The following is a 9,715-nucleotide window of genomic DNA, read 5'->3' on the forward strand; positions in this document are numbered from 1 at the left end:
CCAAAAAAAAAAAAAAAAAAAAAAAATCCCCTTTCTCCTTTTCTTCCCCTCATAGAGGCTGTTAAATTTAACATTGCATTTTATAGTTTGCTTTTGTTTCTAAAGTTTGATCCTAAATTTTGGTAGTCTTTATATTATGAAGTTACTTTTATAATTGTATGTTGAAAATTTGGAGAAATAACAAACGAAAGGAAAAGACTTTGAAGAGAATCATACACTCTTCATGTTTTACCTTTTTGTTCCTTCCAAAACTTCAGCTAGTAACTATATCGTTAGTTTCTCATTTTTGTTTCTGATCGATGTTTCATCATTATTTTACAGATTATAGAATGCCAACTTCAACTTCCAAACCATGCAAGAAGATCACAACAAGGTTTCCCCCAAGAAGGGGCAAGATCAAAGCTGAAATATTTAACATCCTACTCAAGTTTGTGAAATCCAAACTCCATCTATGAATCAAAGTAACTCATCATTATTATAACAATATAAATGTTGATGTTATAACCGGTATATTCTTTAATATAAGAATATACTAAAATTGAAGCTTATGATATTAAGTTAGAAGCATCTGTGTCTGTTTGTTTTTTAATTGCAGACAGAAGCTGCTTTTATAGTTAAGTCATATAATGTTGTCCATCTATAAGTAGTTAAGTACCACATATACTTTTTATATAAAGTGGATTTGTGCTGTGAATAACATAACATGGCTTGCAAAACCAATGTTTTTGAGGTTGGGCAGGATCGTGATTTACAGCATTATTGTTGTGTTATGCTATCTTCTTTGTATCTTAAATTATTTACTAGCTTCGCTTTCAATGTAATTTTCTTCTAAGTGTTATATAATAATGCAAATCAAGTATTAGCTGCTTTGTGTGTTGGCTCCACTAGGGGTGTAAGTTATCGAACCGGATCGAAAATTACTGCAAAACCGAATCAAAAATTATAACAATCGATTTAAAAACCGAAAAAATCGGTTTTTTTTTTCTGACAAAACCGATCGGTTCGATTCGATTTTCGATTGGTTCGATAGAAACCGAACCGAAGATATGCATCCATTTCAATGTTTTAACTATTTTAACCTTTAACCTAACAACAAAAATCTCCAACCTCTAACTATTTCAATGTTTTACTCTTATTATTTCAGTTTATTAACTATTTTAAACATCTAATTATTGTGTTTCATATTTTCCTCATTAGAAATTAAAAATCGAAAAAATCGACCGAACCAAACCGCTATTGGTTCAGTTCGATTTGGTTCGGTTATTGTTAAAACAGCAAACCGAACGATTATGTATCTGTAAGAACCGAACATATCGGTTCGATTGGTTTTTGGTCCAAAACCAAACCAAACCGAACCGATAACACCCCTAGGCTCCACCTGGTCCAATATTACTTTCAAGATTTTTTATTTTTTTTTTTAATTTCCGCGCTAGAGAAATTGACTCTCTATTCAAAATTTGTAAATATTCTAAAAGTGTGGTTGTGTCATGTGTGTTATACGGTGCATGTATACACATCGCATATGCTATATCATGTTGGTGATCAATCTAGTTCAATTAAAGAACTAAATTTTTAAGTCAATATTAGTTAATTATTTAAAATTAATTTTTATAATAAAAGAAATTGGTTATATGGTCCCTGTTTTCCTGAAAATTCATGCAGGTAAAAAAATAATGTCATATTGGGCCAAACAAAAACAATTAAAAGCCAACTTGAACTTAAAAGAAAACTGAGCCCATGCAGTCATATTGGGCAAAACAAAAATAATTAAAAGCCCAACTTGAACTAGAAAACTGAGCCCATGCAAGTAAAAAAATAGTCATATTGGGCCAAACAAAAACAATTAAAGCCCAACTTGAACTTAAAAGAAAACTGAGCCCATGCACTTCACTCCACGTCACTTCACTTCACTTTCTTACTCAGCACACAAGCAACGAGTGTAAGTAACTAATAACAGAATATTCCAAAAGGCCGTACCGAGTTAGTGACTCAAGGAGCCTTCGTCCCCAAGTTAGTGAGTCACATCGCATGAACTCGCTCCCCCTGTATAAATAACCTCAAACACCGCGCATCCATAACCATAAACTTACCTTGATTACTCTCTCTCTTTCTCTCACTCTCTCACTCTAAATTTCGGAGTTCGAATCCGGTGAAGTAGATGGCAGAATCTACTACGATTTCATCTGTGGCTCGCAGCAACTCAATAATGGAAGCACAAAAATGGAGGTACTCGCAGACGGTACCTCCTCGAAGGGGCCAAAACCGGATCAAGCTGAATATTCTCAAGGCAGTGGTGAAGTCTGCGACGTCGTTTGGCTCCTTTTCCCACACAAAACGACACGAAGTAGAAGAAGAAGAAGAAAACAGAGCTCCTCTGAGCTCTTCTCCGCCAACTCCACGTAGCTATAGCTCCGATTCATAATAGCCTTATTAGAAAGGGAATTAGGGTTTTGGATGATTGATCTATGAATGGTGTGATTGTTAATTTGTTATGTATCGGAAAGCTAAGAACTCATAAATTGTACTGTATGTATAAGAATTTTCCAGTATTGTGTGTGTGTGTGAATTAGTGTTCTTGATTAACATCATGATGATTTTTGTGATGCTCTCTGCTGGTTTTGACTTTTTGATTCAATGGCCAAGAGCGCTTCATCTAGTGTAGTAGTTATTTGGTAACTTCATTATTCAAAGTTCAAACATTGCTTCGATTAGCAAGAAATGTTTTAGAGAAAATACTCAATTTGGTTCTGAATACTCAATTTACAGTGAGTTTTCATTACAGAGTCAATTGAAAAGTTTGGGAATTAATTTTCTTCAAGGACTAAATTGAGATTCGATTGTAAATTTAGAGATCAAATTTAATATTATCTCAATGTTTTATATGCAATTTTTAATATACTCTTTTATATGAATAAGAAAAATACAACTTAAGGATAGTTTTTTCTTTTCTTTGGACATGGAGAGAATGGATATTACACCAATTGTATGATTGATTGTGAAGAAATAATAGCATCTTTGGTAACGTTTCTAGGAAAATTAGTATCTTTTAGCTTGCAACAAAATTCAAAATAAATAAATAATTGTACCCTTGTCACATGAGATATTGACATGGTTTTTTGGTAACGTTTGAATGAGAGACTAAATTACACCAATTAAATAAGAATTCTTTTTGTTTTTTTTTTTTAAATACTGAAAAATGATTAATTTTTAAAAAAATTAATTTCAATCTCTCACCATAAAACACAATATTAAATGATCCAAGTCACTAGTGAAAAACATCACCGTTCAGTTTGCTCAAATAGTCAAATACAGGTAGTACCAAAATAAATAATTAAATATTTTGTTATCGAATATAAAAAATGTTGGGGATTCCTTTCATAGACTCGTTAACTGGATATGTCCATACAATATCAAATGCTACTCACCGATATCTAAAAGTATTTTAAAATAGATTTTTTAATTAAACGAATAAAATGTTTTAAATTGTTAATATTTGGGGGAAAAAATAGACAACCAACATTTTTCTCTTAAATTTGAGTCAACACTTACCAATATCCTATTTTATTTTCTAAAAATGTTGACCTTACTAACATTTTTCCAATATTTTTATATTACAAATCTCAAAAGTTTTTACTTTTTACTAAAACTAATTGAGAATATTTAAGTTATTTGTTTGCGAAATTTGAAAACTCAGGAGAAGTTTGATTTATGAATAAGAAACATTATATATTTTTTTTGTCCATAATATTTTCATCAAATGTTTTAAAAATTATTTCTAATATTTTATTTGATTTAATATTGTCCTTAAAATTTAAAAATAATTTCAATTCAACTTCTAATATTATTCTTTTTACAGTCCATAATTAGTTTTTTTTTCTAGTTTTGCCTTAATCATTACTAATATATAACTAATTAACTTGTTGACTAAAAAAAAAAAGAAATTAATAACAGATAAAATTATTGAAATTTTATACAAACATTCAGAGAAAATTGACGATTCAAATTAAATATTAGAGACAATTTAAAATAAACAAAAAATATTAGGAATAAAATGCACACGTTTTATCCTATTTACTAGGTTAAAGCTTTTTGATGGGGGAACATTATTTAAAGTAAACAATCCATCACGTGATTTTGTCTTAATCATGAACTGTGAAACGAAAATGACAAGCATACACAAAAGTGGATTCTTTGAGGTTTGACCAATGCAAATTATTATAGCACTTTGTTGATTAATGAACAACCACAGTTGGAATATTTCTTAATCACTACTATTATCTCAATTTGAAAATGTTTAGTATTAAAAAGAATTAGTAAAGAACAGTTAAAATTTAGCTTATTTAACATTTATTAATTATTATAATAATTAATAAATATTAAATAAGACAAACTTTGACTATTTTTTTTTCTAATATTACCGATCTCAATCAATTACTAAAACGTTTTTATGGTTCGTTAGATTCTTTTACGAGCTTAATTAATCTGGTTAGGTTCCCATTTCAATAATTATATTCCCTTCTTCATAACTTCATCGCTTGTATACACAAGTAACATTTGAGTATCTCCTAACTTCTACGATTTTATATGCATATTTCAATAAAAAACTATATATGCAGCATATATCTAGTAATTAATGAGAAGAATCCTCATTCCCCCACAAAAAGATTATATTATAAAATCGTTAGAAGATATATTTATATTTTTTATTATAAAAACGTTAGGCGTGTTGATTAATATTTGTTTGAATTTATTTTGCACTTGAATTAACATTTGTTTCATTAACTCTTTATTTTTTATTAAGAATATTAATTCCTAACACTCCTATTTTATTCTTAATTACTTAATGGAGTGAAACAATAAGCAGACGTATAAATTGTCACGTTCATTTGGTGATTGTGTTTTGTGTTTAGCATCTTTAAAAGTAAAAAGAAGATAATATATATAAGCTGAGATATATATAAGAAGATAAAACTAACTGCCCACCATATATTCGACAGAAATTTAAGATCCTCTTGTATTTTTCAAGTAGTTTTGAATTTAATTATAGTATGAGTGCTCCATGGCTAAGACTGAATTTAGTTACGTACTTTTTGACAAAATCGTTTTCATGGGTTCTCTATTGTCGCACTAGAATTTATATGATCCTACCAAAAAATGGGCTTTAGCAACGGAAAAAACCGTAACTAAAGTATTTCAAGGAAAAGGAAAAATTAATGTATAAAGGAAAACAGTAAAAACCATGCTTCTAGATTCAGTCCAATAATAACCACATAAATAGAAACAAACATAAAGAAAACAGTAAATAAAAGCTTGAACCATAATTTTCAACCAAATAAAATTGCATAACATCAAAACTCTTTCACCTCTCTTAATAACCATATACAAGCCAACTATTGAGACTCCATCCACCAAAGAATTAATTACTTTAATTAATAAAGACATGGTATTTTTTATATCACACTAATTCCTATTATGTTAATTAACATGAGTGTCTTATCATACTAGAAATCCAAAACTGAATTGAAACTAAAATTACAAAATTATTGAAATCAAAATTTAACAAAGCAATGAAGCACCATTAATAGAATCATTCTTAAATCATTGAAATTAACCAACAATAAAATTATTTCAGTTTCATAAAAATTAATAAGGCAAAAAAAACAACAATAACCATAATTTATTCTATCCAGTAACAAAATTAATCAACAGAGTTAATCAAATTTTCATACAGCAACTAAAATCTATTCTGTCTAGTTACTATAATCTAGAATAAAAATTATAGCAACTTATAATTATTATAATTAACAAAATAAAAAAACTAATCGATGAAAGAGAGAATAACATAATCAAACACCGTAATTCCACAGCAGCAGAGAGATGGCAAAGAGTCCATGCGGCAAAAGAGAGACGTTCACAGAGAGGGAGAGAGGGGACTCGAAAATAGAGACAAGCTTGACGACGAGGGCAGAGACGGCGACGCCAACAATAACTCCGAGCAGATCTGGCGATGGAGGAACCAAGCCGACGGTGAGTGAGGAATAGGGAGACAGAGACGAGGATCGAGCAACCATGAGCAGACGACGAGAATAGGGCAAGGAGAAGAGGAATGTAGAGCGATGATGGCACCCACGGTCTATCCCCACCGGCGGCAAGAGCACCCTCCCGCCGAGGAGAAGAGTTCGGAGATGAAGAGTGGATGGCGGCTGGATGCTGTTGTAGAAAAGGGGTTAGGGTTGGGTTCACCTTTGAGTCAGAGAAAAAGGGGGATGGTAGCTGCGACTTCCAAGGAGGTTTGGGGCTAGGGTTCTTCACTATCCAGAGAAAATAATCGAACAAAAATAAAAAAAATAGAGATTACATTGTAATTTGTTTGGCTGCCCAAATAATCAGCTATGGAGACCATGCTAGGATTGCAAATCAAAAACCCAAAGCACGATTTTGCCATAGAACCTGATTTCATACCAAATAAGGGTGCATATGGCCCGGCTCGACCCGAAGATCCGGCCCGACCCCAAACATTTTAGAGGCTAATTTGATGTGATTTCACCGGGTTTAGGGTCGAGTAAGGGTCTAAAAAATAGACCCGGTCATTATTTCGGGTCAGGTCCGGGCCATAGCTCGGGTCGCCCGAACTCGGCCTAGTGGTCCGGTCATCATATATAATTTATTAGTGATGGATCATGGCTATTCTTATGTGCAATTTAAGTATTGTAAACCTTAATATTTTGTATTATTAGTCATTATAAGACTATAAGTTAATGTTTTATGTTTAGAATGCATAAGACTTTAGACTAATGCATAATATTGTATTATTTGTATTGATTTAAATATTTAGTGTTATTAGACAATATTAGTATTGATTGTGGTTATGCTTTAGTTTTGAAGAAGGGTTGGTTCTTGTTATATTTTTTTAAGTGAATTTTACCATGTCAAATAGTGGTTGGAGTATTGAAAACTTAGATATTTTTACATGCTAGCTTATAAGAAGGTATCAACGTACTGTAATGTTAACGGCCCGGTTTTTACCCGGTATAATTGTCGACAATAGGGGTGTGCATGGCCCGGCCCGACCCGAAGACCCGGCCCGGTTCCGAACACTTTAGGGGCTATTTTTGTGTGATTTCACTGGGTCTAGGACCGGGTTAGGGTCTCAAAAATAGACCCGGTCATTATTTTGGGTCGGATCCGGGCCATGACTCGGGTCACCCGAAGTCGGCCCGGTGGCCCGATCATCATACACAATTAATATTTTGTGTTATTAGTGATGGATGATGACTATTCTTATGTGGAATTTAAGTATTGTAAACCTTAATATTTTATGTTATTAGTTATTATAAATAAGTTAATTAATGTTTTATGTTTAAAATGCATAAGATTTTAGACTAATGCATAATAATGTGTTATTTATATTGATTTAAATATTTGGTGTTATTAGACAATATTAGTATTGATTATGGTTATGCTTTAATTTTAAGAAGAGTTGGTTCTTGTTATATTTTTCTAAGTGAATTTGACCATTTATTTATTTATTTATATTGATTTAAATATTTGGTGTTATTAGACAATATTAGTATTGATTATGGTTATGCTTTAATTTTAAGAAGAGTTGGTTCTTGTTATATTTTTCTAAGTGAATTTGACCATGTCAAATAATATAATGGTTGGAGTCTTGGAAATTTGGATATTTTCACATGCTAGCTTATAAGAAGGTATCAAGGTAATGTAATGTTAACGGCCCGGTTTTCACCCGGTTTTTACCCGGTATAATTATGGCCCGAAAGTGTATAGGTTTCATCGGGTCTAGGGCCGGGTTCGGGTCTAATAAATAGACCCGGTATATATTTCAGGCCGGGTTTGGGTCACATCAAACCCGGTTTCACTCGACCCATGCACACCCCTAGTCGCCAAAAAGTGTGTTGGTTTCATCGGGTCTAAGATCGGATTTGAGTCTAATAAATTGACCCGACGTATGTTTCGAATCGAGACTGGATCACATCAAACTCGACTTCACCCGATTCATGTGCATCCTAGTACCAAACTTGAGACACGGTCTGATTTTGTCACTTTTATGTATCCGTCGACAATCATCTCTAACAAATCCCCTTATTTTCTGATAGTGTAATATTATCTCTTCTTAATTCTGTCTATATGACTATGTACCTATTACCATTTGATTGTTTACTTATTTCAAAGTTAATAATTTCTTCAAAACTATGAAGGTAATGCATGCATATAAAAAATTTCAACAAGTATTTTTCTTAACAACTTCCTTAAATTTTTTATTTACTTTTTTTTTATCAAGAGCAAATATACAGTGAACAAAAATTTTTAAAAAAGTTTGATACATTATTCAATGCATTGGAATTTTTTTTTTCTAAACACAACATATATTTATTACTCCTTGACAATGTTGAGAATACTTCACCCTAGACTCTTCATACAATATCTATCATTGTCCATTATTCAATGCATTGGAAATTTATTAAAGTTGACATCATCGTGTTAAGTTGAAGACATAAATATTTTAATTTTTAGACAACAAAAAAATAGATATTTGAATTTTGCCTTTGACCCATATGGAGAGAATTTCTAGAATTTAATGTGTAGGCGTGCGTCAACTAGCACATAATGCAAATTAAAAGCTTGAATTATAGAATAATTGAATTAAGATTCAAGTAGTCCTACTTCACGTGCTCATCAATCATCACATCCTCTCCTCTTCTTCTTGATGTACTTCTAGTTATTATTCAGTTCCTTTCGCAGCAAGGAAAGTGCTTATTCATAGATCAAATTTCTGAATACTGGTTTGATAAATCAGGCAAGTAAGACTTATGAGCAATTTGCGCGTTATTTAGTGCATGTGGTGCCTAACAAATGGGTGAGAGGTCACATTTCAATGTTTATTTACAAATCAAAATAAGAAGAAACAAAAATTGTCAAATCATGAGTTTATTTATTCACTTAAACAAGAATAAAAAATTTGAATCTTATTTTTTTAATATAACAATTTATTAGCCAACCACATATTAATATATATAATTGATATGAGAGAAAAAGACAGTTGATGTATATCAAATTTATTCCAAGTCTAGAAGTTATCTTATTTTAAATTTTAACTCTTTTAAGTTTTATCTTAATAGTTGATTCGGATTCAATTTTTGGGCTGTTCATAATATTTTTTAATATGACAGGTCAAAAATTAATTTATCGCTAATCTGAATTTAGAATCGAACCTCAACATTTATTTAAGCAGACGAGTAAAGTGGCTATTCCACCAACTAAGTTGGTTTTATAAAATTTTTATCATTTTAGTTTTTTAAAGATATTTTTGCAATCAAGACTGACTACCTATCCTGAGAAATGAATCCTCTCAATTTTTTTTTTAACAATTGAAAGTAAAGTGTGATCTCTTACCATTAATTTTATAAGTAGGACCAAAAATAAATATGAGAAAGAACAATAAAGGATTAGAGATCACACTTTACACTCTTATTTTTTTTAACAATTGAGAGAATCCATTCCTCTTATCCTGCTAAGCACCAGCATTTTTTATTTCTGGGTCAGAGATCACAAACCTTGAGAAAGATAAACAGGCTTTTGTTTCGTTTTGTTTTTCCTCTTAGCCTCTTAAGGCCCTCTCAATTGGGCTTACCTTTGGGCCCAAACTTTAATAATTGGATATGTGACTATTTAGACATACAGATATTTGACGTAT

The 9,715-nt window shown here is 31.3% G+C and overlaps 1 long non-coding RNA gene across 1 annotated transcript; it reads left to right on the plus strand.

Annotated features, from left to right (window-relative positions):
* On the plus strand, window positions 8-862 carry LOC110269893. The gene is made up of 2 exons (XR_002358720.1): window positions 8-122; window positions 322-862. It is a non-coding gene; the product is annotated as an uncharacterized LOC110269893 (long non-coding RNA).

This window comes from Arachis ipaensis, chromosome B03 (genome assembly GCF_000816755.2).
Source record: "Arachis ipaensis cultivar K30076 chromosome B03, Araip1.1, whole genome shotgun sequence".
Taxonomy (NCBI): Eukaryota; Viridiplantae; Streptophyta; class Magnoliopsida; order Fabales; family Fabaceae; genus Arachis; species Arachis ipaensis.